We start from the raw sequence: 11,672 nt of genomic DNA on the forward strand, positions 1-11,672 counted from the left end.
TGTGAACAGGCCAGAAACTAGAACAATTCCACAAATATTCACATTATGCTCTACACATAAAGAAATGACTTTACATTTTCAAATTATGTCAGTAGACTCCTCTGGAATTATACAACATGGGGGCTTTGTGTATAAAATGAAGAACTAAGCTTACTGGTTATATTTACTTTGATGTTAAACCATTTAATCAATTTTCTCACTTTGACATATTTTGAGCTATGTGGAATGGAGTTTTCATAAATGGACTAGGCTTTTAGACCTGCCATGAATTCCAGCATACTTGGGCTTCAAGGCCACTGAGAAATCCTGCTGGAAATGAGCTGATAACCAACCCCATGTAGACCAGCTGACAGAAAGCTGGAAGAAGCCATTCTACAGGTAGTTAAATGGGAGAAAGAGATACCACCAGGGAAGATATTCAACAGTGGACACTGCAAGCCTTATAATTGGCCAGCCAGGCCAAATGAGCCAATGGGTGCAATAGTGGCAGGTCTGTCATGGTGGAAACCAACTGCCCTCCAATTGGACTGGAGTCCCGCTCCATGGGGTGGGGGAGAAACACATCACTGATATTGAAAACTTAAACAGGGGTAGTCATGAGCCCTAGGGGTGTAACATCTGCTGATGTCTGGAAAAATGCATATAGTATGCTTATTAAACTGCTCAATAAGCACTTCTCTTAATATTTATACCCTTATATTAATGCTACTCTCACTTTGGGTAGAGAATCTTCTCATTTCAGATGGCAGTGACCTTGGGATGACTCAGAAGGTATCATAGTGCTGGAAAGAAGTGACTGGAGTACTGAATAACATCTCGATCACACCTTCCAAGGCTCAGGGTCTAATGTGGAAGAGGTGGTAGAAAGAATGTAAGAGCCAAAGTAAGGGTAGGACTCCTTACAACGCGCTTCCCTCCAGACACAAAATGGCCTGGATATCCATGACCTCACAGTGCCTGACACTACCTACACAAGACCATCATAAGAGGAGGAAAAGATCATGACATCAAAAGTAAAAGAGAGACTGATTAAGATGGGGAGGGGGTATAATGGAGAGTGGAGTTTCAAAGGGGTAAGTAGGGGGAGTGAGGGTATCACCATGGGGTATTTTTTATAATCATGGAAGTCGTTAATAAAAAAATTAAAATAAATTTTAAAAAAAGAATTCCAGCATTGATCAGTCTTTCTCTGCCTTAACTCCCCCCCCCGCCCCGCCCCCCCCGCCCATTTTTCTTTCACTTTTCGAGGTAGGGTTTCACTCTGGCTCAGGCTGACCTGGAATTCACTCTGTAGTCTCTGGGTGGCCTTGAACTTTCTGCGATCCTCCTACCTCTGACTCCCTAGTGCTGGGATTAAAGGTGTGCGCCCGGCTTGACCCCCATTTTAAAAATGTTAAAAAGGCAGCTGTTTTCTTAGAGTGAGTTAACCAGAGTTGTTATTAAGGTAGTGCAGCATTTCCATGCCCTCCACAGTTTCCTCTGACATTAGCATCTCATATTACAAATGTAGTACATTTGATATTGCTAATGACGCCATGCTAATATACCATTATCTCAAATCCACAGTTTTTGTACATATCCTAAATTTACTTAATGTCCACACTATATTTTTCTGTTCCAAAATTCCATCCACAAAACATCACCACAGCTCCTGCTGGCTATGTAAGCTCTCTAGTCTTCCTTGCTTTTCATTACCTGCCAAGTGCTATACAATCACAAGGTGAATTATATGTGAGTGTGTTGAAATTCCCACCTTTATGTGGCCTTGACAGTTCTGAGAAGCACTCATCAGGTATTTTGTAGAGTGCCCTGTGTAGTAAACAGCTTCAGGTTTGCTGAGATAAACTTCCACATCAAGCACAGTTATGGAGGAAGGGGTTTATTGAAGCTTACAGATACAGGGTAAGTTCCGTAATGGCAGAGGAAGCTGTTTGCTTTCACAGGACCAAGCACAGAGAGAGAAGTACAAGCCAAAATCCACACAGCACAGCACACTTCAGGAACTCCTGATCTATCACCACACCTTAAGATCTGCCCCATGACTTGGCCTCCAGCCAGGTGGCTACAGATGCAAACTACAAATTAATCAAACACTGAATATATTGGGGGCCATCTATTCAAACTACCACACCTTGCAAATGTAATTTGTCTGATATTTTCCTCTTGGCTAGTGCAGGATTTTGAGTTATAAAGGAAATAAAATGGAGGTAAAGGTTATTTTTTCCATGTATGCCAGCATCTTTTGCTACTATTCAAGTTAACCTTAATTATCTGCTTGAGAAATTGTTACATTACTTTACTAACCTACCCATGCTTATTCAACTCAGTGGATCACAAAAAGAAAGGCATGAAGATAGAAAAAGTATTAGTTGGGAAGACAAAGGAATATAGTGGAAGGGGAAGGGATAAGAGAGTGTAATGGGGGATGGATGTGGTTAAAATACATTGCCTACATGTATGAACTTGTCAAAGATAAAATAAAAGGAAAAGAGCTGGTCATGGTGGTGTGTGTTTGTAATCACAGCCCTGGGGAAGCAGAGACAAGAGAATTTCTGAGGCTCACTGGCAGCCATTCTAACCTAATTGTCAAACTCTAGGCCAATGTGATACCCAGTATCCAAAAAGATGGACAGAGCTGGAGAGATGGCTTAGTGGTTGAGGCCCTTGCCTGGGAGGCCAAAGGACCCAGGTTCAAATCTCCAGTACCCACATAAGCCAGATGCACATGGGGGCACATGTAGTTGGAGTTTGTTTGAAGTGTTTAGAGGCCCTGGCATGTGTGTGTGTGTGTATATGTGTGTATATATGTGTGTGTGCATATATGTGTATATATATATATATATGTATATGTATATGTATATGTATATGTATATGTATATTTTTCTCTCTGTTCTAATAAATAAAACTAATTTAGAAAAATACATGGACAAAATTCCTGAGAATTGGCACTCAAAGCTTTCTTCTAGACTCTGCAGGCATGTACACACATGTGCGTGACCACCTGCACACATACGCATCTGCACACACAGAGACCAACATGCACACATACTTTTTTTGTAAAGTCAAGTTGGAGCTTTATATATATTTTTTAATTAATTAATTAATTTATTTATTTGAGAGCGACAGACACAGAGAGAAAGACAGATAGAGGGAGAGAGAGAGAATGGGCGCGCCAGGGCTTCCAGCCTCTGCAAACGAACTCCAGACGCGTGCGCCCCCTTGTGCATCTGGCTAACGTGGGACCTGGGGAACCGAGCCTCGAACCGGGGTCCTTAGGCTTCACAGGCAAGCGCTTAACCGCTAAGCCATCTCTCCAGCCCAAGTTGGAGCTTTAATAATGCGCATCCACCTGGAGGTTCTGATTCAAACCCTTTCATGAGCCGAAACTTAATTTTTAGACAGGCACAGGGTTATGATACAGCACAGGTTTATTTTAATACTGTCTTCAAACTACATCGCTTTGAGAAAACAGACCTGAAGAGACCTGAAAGAGAAACTAAAAAGTTCTCTATACCATTTAGAAGTTGCCATTTCCTTTTATATGATGCTGGAGTGGAGGGAAATTTTCTCATGAGTTGCTTTTTTGGGGGCATTATCCACTGCACAACATACAATTAGCATCAAACCTCATGCTCTCTTCTCAAAAAGGGCATTCATTTTATCCATCTTGGACTGGCAGGGTCACTTTTCAATGTGATGCAATTATATTTTGTTAAAATCAACATCCTATACTAATGCAACTATTCATGGGTTTACGCAACTAAAACAAATGAAGAAGTATCCTAGATTACAGAGGGAAGGAAAGTATTATTAAAGAAAAACACCAGCCGACTAGTTACATTTTTACTCTGTAACAATAGCAGGATTTACTTAGTGGGAGATTTTACTTCTCATTTAGGGCAATGACTTACTGGGCCATTTGGTTAGTAGACTAGGAGGCCTGGATCTCTGTGTTAGAGAGGATAGGTCAAAGGTCATATCCTGCTCCTGGTCACAAACTAAAATTAAAAGTCTATCCCAGAGAATGATGTAGCTGAAAACTGCTACATGAGATTTCTTGGACCAGGCATGGGAAGCATCAGGCTCTGAAACGTTCCAGATCTCTGGAATTTAGAGACGACAGGGAGGCAATGCCCTGAAGCAGCCTGATGGAAGGAGGGAAGCCACAGAGAGGTCTTCTGGGGCAGAGAATAGTGGGTCATCCCTAGGATCAGTGCTATCTGTTCTTCCTATTGCAAACCATGTTCTTGTATTTTCATCCTGACCACACAATATCTTATTTTTAGTGGCTCGTGTTTTGAATGATAGGAGCCAAGTGGATGAGAGAAAGCTAAAGCGATCTTAGGAGACAGAGTCAGAGGACATGATGTCAGAGAGGAGTAGAGGGAGAGTTTGCTGTGAGACATTGCAGTATTGCAGGTCAGTGTATGGGAATTCCCCCATTTATAGCCATCCACATATTGACTTACTTGCTCTGAATCCTTTGATGGAAGGAAGTCTTACCGACTTTAGGTTCCAGCAGCAAGGTACATCTAAGATTTGTCTGTCTCTTTGCAGCTTTGGAAAAGACATCTTAAAGAAAACATTGATAGTGCAGGACTGTGTCCCAACACTTGTGTGCATGACTGCTTTCTGAGCTCTTCCTCTCAGCAGAGTGCTGAATGTTTAAGTAAGTCCCTGCTTAGGAAGTTGGTTGATGCCATCACTGACAATTTTGTTCACCACCACTGAATCTAAACACAAAGCAGATAGACATTGCAGTTGTGTGTATGTGTTTCATTGTCAAAAGTAAAATCTCTCACACAAGCCAATCTTGAACAGACAAAATCTGTTAAACCAGGTTCTGGGTGGTTTAAGTGCCATAGAATGGCTGTTGCAGTATAAGTTTAAAAATTAAGAAAAAGGCAAAGGTGTCAACCTACAAGATAGTAAAAATAGGACATACACATAAAAATAGAAAAGACACTTCTTCCTGTAGCCTTAGTACCATGTGTTATTGGAAAAAAAGTAAATAATGTCAGAGAGCAATTTGTTTGTAATTCTCATGAAAACGAAAGATTTTCTGTGTTTGAGTGTTTGTGCGGAGAAGGGAGAGAAGATAAGGAAGAGTATCCCATTAGAATTATTTCTCATTAGCCAGAGTCTCTCTGTGTATAGATTCCAAAAGTGGGAGGAAGCAGCTTACTGCCTTTTCCCCCTTGTCCTGAAGACTTGTACAGGGTTGTGTTGCATAGAAATGGACTGGGGTGAGCAGAAGGATGTAGTCAAGAAAGAAATGGAAGTTTCAGGCTGAAGACAGCATCTGCTCAGCTACAATTTTTAAGATTGCCACCATTGAGTTGGGGTCAGGCCTTCTGCATTGGGACAGCAGGAAGAAAGTTCTTTTGAAAGTGGGAGTTCCAAATGCTCAAGGAGTTTTCCTGCTCTTCAAAGTTAACTTTATCCACCCCCTGGATTAACAAATTTGGTAGCCCACCTGGTACTATGGAAATAGAACAAGTGCAGGAAAGAAAGGGTCATTAGATTTGCAATGTGGTTTGTTTTTGGAAATTATCATTGGGCGATGTGAGGCAGACTTGTTGGGACGCTTGCCTAGAGGCCTGATGGAGCCATGAGGATGCACTGTGGGTTGCAGTGGAAACCCCAGGAGATGCCAGGACTATGGGACGGTTGCCAAGGAGAGCTGCTGGTGCCAGATGGATTGTTTCCTGGGTTGTAAGCAGCCCAATTGGAGGGGCAGATTTGGACCTCCAGAGACCTTGTCACTGGTTAGAGGTGTTGCACTTGGAGCTTCAGGATTTGATGTTTGCCTTTCTCATTTTAGATCCTATATTTGTTGAATCTTTTCTTACTGTTCCCAATGCCATCTTTTACAACGTGAATGTTGACTCCATGCCTTTGTGTTAGTTTTGTGTTACATGCTCATAGTTAAGAGACTTTGGACTACGAGGATGTTTGAACACTGTTAGTATTGATTAAACCTATGGAGACTTTTAAAGTTGAAGTGAATGCACTGCATGGATGGTTATCACTTTATGGGGGTCATGAGGAAATGAGGTGGTGGAATGTGGCAGTGAATTAGGTGTTTCCCATAAACTCATGTGTTTTGTATGCTTGGTTCCCAGCTAATGGCAATTTGGGAGGTGGAGCCTTGCTGCAGGAGGTATCTTGCTGGGGGTGGCCTTTGGATACTATAGCCAGCTCCCTTTTCTAGATTTTCTATCTCTTGCTGCTATTTCTGCCTCCTGTGGCAGAGGTGGTGTCCACCCTCTGCTCATGCCATGTTTTCCCCCGTCATCATGGAGTGTCCCCTCGAATCTGTAAGCCAAAATAAATCCTTTTCTCCCACATGATGCTTTTGGTTGGGTGCTTTGTATGAGCAACAAGAAGCAGCTACAGCACATGCCACCCATTTGTTCACCAGAGCCGCTGGAGGAATTTCTAATGTAAAGTCATGGAGAAGACTGGTACAAAGAATTTCTTTATTCCTTGCCTATTATAATTTTTTTAAAAAGCTGAGGATTGAGTAAAGGATTAAATTAAATCGGATTTCTCACTCCAACCAGTTATTCAAGTTGTCTCACTTGATAGCCTCAGGGTTCATTGATGTTGAATAATTTTATCCCTAGTCTGCATATTTTTCTCTGTTTAATCATTTTTATGATTTGCTCTTCAACACAAAAGATGCCTTTTTGAGCCACCAGGCTGCCAGTTATTTTTTTCTGGTAGGATATGCCCAGATTTAGAAAACCATGACCTCCCACACACAGGCAGGTTAGCAAGGGCTTTCTGGGGAAAGAAAGGCTCATTTGGCAATCCAGTGCAAGACAATCCATTAGAAATACAAGTGAACCACACATAGAACTTTGAATTCTCTTGATAGCCACATACAGTAACAGGAAATGTGAAATTTTTTTATATAATTTACCTAAACTGTCATTCAACATGTTTTTATCAAAACAAGTTATTGGAAATTATATGGGATTGGATCTCAATAATGATGTGGGAGGGATACTGAGTTCTGGGCTTAGAACTCCAAGCTCTTGACTCTCGAGTCTGGAAAAAATTCCCTCATGGAGGCTTAGCTTATGTCCATTTACATGAGTAAGCATCCAGTCAGTATAACGTCATTGCCGAGGCCCAAAGTACATGGAGGATCTTGACTGGTTGTTGGCCCAAGAGGAGTGCTGAGTCATGAAGGAGAATCAGCACATAAAGAACTGCTCTTTATCGCAGTCTTGGATGAGACTGAGTCAGACTGGAGTTCTTGTCTCACCAGGACAGGGAGGCATCCATGTTTCTTTGAGCCAGTCCATAGCTGACTACCTACATAAAAAGCTACCTTGCTCCAAACCCTTATTCTTGAAATTATTTTGCTTCATGCTGTGAATTTGGGGTCTGGGGGCTCTTTATACCTATGGTAGTCCTCAGTTCAGTCCCATCACATTTCAAGTGCTCAGGGAAGTGTTTTGCAAAGGCACATTGCCAACAGATTAACACATGCCCAGTGGACTCCAGAGCATCCTCAGCGCTGCCTGCCTAAAAATAAATAAATAAAAGTGCACAGGAGGAGCTGGGGAGGTGTCGGCTTTTCTTTTCAATCTTGTTTTCTTCCTTTGGAAAGATTAGGCCAAAAGCCTATGAATGTTTTTGCTTTCAGATGGATGAAATCACAGAAACAACTGCAAACGCCACACCACCCGGGAAGCGGACAGCCATAACTGAGGACAGATTTCAGGAGACCTCGCCTCTGTTCATGAGGACCAGTTCTAGGCTCACAGGGAGTCTCTGAGATAGTCTCTCTGGGTAGCCCAGCATGGCCTTGAATCTGCTGTACAGCACAGGCTGGTCTCGAATGCTTGGTCCTCCTGCTTCAGCCTTCTGAGTGCTGGGACCACAGGTGTGCTGCCAGGCTGGGTAACAAAGGCCTTTTGAGGGAGTGTTCTCTCGGGTGTGTCCAAAGCTCTGTAGAATGAACGCATTCACCTGCTGCACTGTGCGGCAGAGTTGCCTCCAGACTCCTGTGTTGCAGGAGGATCTTGTCCCTCTAGTCACTTAGCCAATTTCATATCTTAAAAAAAAAAAAAAACAACTTGCAGAAGCCCATGTATTTTTTAGAGTGCTCACCATTACAACATGGAACCTACTGACATCATATATTTGTATTTTTGTATCTACCTGTAAACTCCAAGTCACATATGCAGGTAATATTGCTGGAAGAGACAGATTGGTGTATGCTAGAATTCCCCAGATAAACATGTTCTATCGACACCAGAGTGGGGGTTCAGTAAGCAAAATTTTTGAAGGGGTCATCTTGTTTTGTTTTTAAATATTGGATGCTCTCTTAGCCTTTCCTGTGAATGCTGATGACATGGTTGGATGCATTGTACTAGATGACTTTATAATAGTTTCACAAGTCTACCATGGCGAAAAACATCTCCATAAAATGCACTGTTTCCTGGTTATTTTTTTGGAAGGATCACTTAAAGTATGATAAAAATCAGTCCTTGTGTTTGGCCAATACCATTTTTCTTTGTGTTCTAGCAACTGTACCCGTGATGTTGGCATGAGAAGAAAGAACAAATTTTCATGACCTTGTGGGCAACTACATAAAAAAGCTCCACTTACACTGATAATAACAATGGTAATTTCTTCTAAGTAATTTGGTTGAAGTGAAAACTAATTTTAAGCAGAAACTTTTGAACTTGAAGCAGGAGCTAGGGTTTTGGAAGCTCTGAAGGAGATGTCTGTGTTTCGCTCCTTGCCTGTGGAAGTTGCCAGTGTTATTATTATTATTATTTTGTTCCTCAACTTGCAGCCAGGTCACTCTAACCAGCTTCCATCATCACATGGAATTTACCTGTGTTCCTTTGTTTGTACATGACAGCACCCAACTCTACTATGAGCTTATCAATATAATTATGCCTAAAAAGACCTTATTTCTGAGAAACAAACTTGGGGTATCCTTAAAAGTGACTGAGCCTTTCTCATCTCTTGAGTGGGCAATAGCCCAGGAGCTAGGATGCTACACACAGTTACACATAGGGTCCACTGAATTAGTTGCTTCCAGGTTCTTGTCTTATGAATTTGAAAAATGACATTTACAAATCATAGAAGGTTAAGTTTAGAAAGATTTTTGTTATAAATATTATAGATAGACCTTAAAAGAAGGGAGGAATGCAGAGCTCTTACCTCAGAGTAGACAAGAGGGGGATCCAAAAACTGGGAAAGCCCATCTAGACACCAGGTTGGTATCATTTATGGACTGGATGATGGCTGAGCTAACCAGCCCTGATACCAGGTTTCTAGGTAGTTGATCAGGTTTTCTTATAAAGGGGCAGTAGTTCCAGGAATCTTAATCCTGCAGAAACAGTGTAACCTTATGTCTTTCAGAAAAGAGAAACTTCCTTAGGTAAGAAGCAAAATGAGGGCTCAGGAGATGGCTTAGCAGTTACTGAGTTTGCTTGAAAAACCAAAGGACCTTGGCTTGATTCCCCAGGACCCATGTCAGCCAGATGCACAAGGTGGCACATACACCTGGAGTTCATTTGCAATGGCTAGAGGCCCTGGCATGCCCATTCTCTCTCTCTATTTCTTAAATAAATAAATAAAATTTGTAGACTTAAAAAAAAAAGAAAAGAAAACAAAAGGAAAGGCCAGATCCTTTAGACATTTCTGACTTCTAGCAAAATGGAGGACTTCTTCAGGGGGAAGATGATTAGGATGATCTGGTTTACTCTCCTGCAGGCACAAGGATATTCCTTGCTGTGAATTTTGGGGCCCTGATCCATAAACTGCCTCATTTCTAGATAAGCTCACATCCTCTTATACGAAAAGTATGAATTTCCACAAACATTTTTTTGCAAGACATGATTGAAGTAACAACAGAAGGCAAGAGTGCTCCTTCTGTGGTGAGCCTGACAATCAGAGCCAGGGTGATGGAGACAGACACTGAGAATATTCAACAATAGTGAAGCAGAAACCCAGAAGATCCTTATAATTTATCCGTGAAGTATAATTAACACCCACCCACCAAGGCTCAGGGAATTTTTCAGAAGAGAGAGTGGAAGGATTGTAAGAACCACAGGTTGGGATGGCATACCCTGAGGCATCGCCCCCCCCATCAATAACTGACTGCTGCTTCCACAACGCATAACACACAACCCCATGGGGAGTACCAGCAACCTCAGTGAGGAGAGGCCCCTATAGAATGGGGGCAGGGAGGAGGGTAAAGATGGTACCAGCAGATAATGTATCCATACAAAGTATATTCTTAATAAAATTCCACAAGTACTGAAAGTAGTCAAAAATGTAGTGATTTTTCAATATCATGTTCCCTGGAAGAGGAACATCTGCTTACGCTACTATCCAAGTCTTGTTGTCTTTTTATTGATATTGAATCTGGAAAAAGAGAGAGAGAGAGAGAGAACAGGCCTGCCATGGCATAGTGCCACTACAAATGAACTCCAGATGCATGTGCTACTTTGTGCATTTGGCTTTACGTGGATACTGGGGAACTGAACCTGGGCCTTTAGGTTCTGCAGGAAAGCACCTTAACTGCTGAGCAATCTCTCCAGCCTTTCTTTTAATTTTCAAAGTCATTTTCTTGATGGTTAGGGGTACTTAGAACTCTTCAGAATTTGTGTAGCTTATTTTAAGAAAGTTGATAGATGCTGGCTTTTTGATGAATTATAAGTTGAGTACTAATGTCTTTCAAAATACATATTTCTTCTTTCCTTACAGTTAGAATGATCCGTCTCTGGGAATTACACACTGCACTATGTTTCCTTTGAGTTCGTTTCATTTAATAACCAAAGTTCTCGTATAATGCATTCCTTTTTATCTGTGCTATTATTTTCCTTGGGCACAAACATGTCACATCAGACAAAGCTCTCTTTTGAACTGAATTTCTGTCACTAGGGACCTGCATCTATTGGAACCAGTTAAGACTAATAATTTTAACTGTAACAGCTATCACAAATAATTCACTCTGTGTGGGAAGACTGTGTGAGCAGTCCCTTGAAAGGACAAGTTTCAATAGCAATATTCTCTCTCCTTCATTAATTTTCAGAAGTTTCAGGGAAAAGATTTTGGGACACAGATGATATTGGTAAGTGATGGACTTAGGTGTTTCTTTACACATTCCAAACCTGTGTTGATACCTATGAAGGTAAAAGTTAGAATTCAGTCCCTGTGTTTTCAAGGCTTGGGGTATGCCAAAAAAAAAAAAAAGTACTGATGACTATGGGGCTGACGGAAGATCCCAGGAGTGCTCCTGTTCTTGGAGGTTATTATCTCAACTCCCAAGAACAAACCAAATATAGGAAAAATAAAAGTCTGGGTACATATTTATAAAAGCCATGAATTTAATGAGTTAAAACAGCACAAGTTTAGAGAGAACGTGGTGTTTGTCTTTCTGTGCCTAGGTAACCTCACTTATGATTTTTTCCAACTCCATCCATTTTCCAGAAAATTTCATTTTTCTTAGAGCTATGTAGAATTCCCTTGTGTATATATACCATATATATGTGTGTGTGTGTGTGTGTGTGTGTGTGTGTGTGTGTGTGTGTGTGTATGTATATATGTATATATATCCATTCATTAGTTGATGGGTATTTGGGCTGATTCCAAATCTTAGCTAATATGAATAGAGCAGCAACAAACACAACTAT

The sequence above is a fragment of the Jaculus jaculus genome, chromosome 5, assembly GCF_020740685.1.
Source record: "Jaculus jaculus isolate mJacJac1 chromosome 5, mJacJac1.mat.Y.cur, whole genome shotgun sequence".
Classification (NCBI taxonomy): domain Eukaryota; kingdom Metazoa; phylum Chordata; class Mammalia; order Rodentia; family Dipodidae; genus Jaculus; species Jaculus jaculus.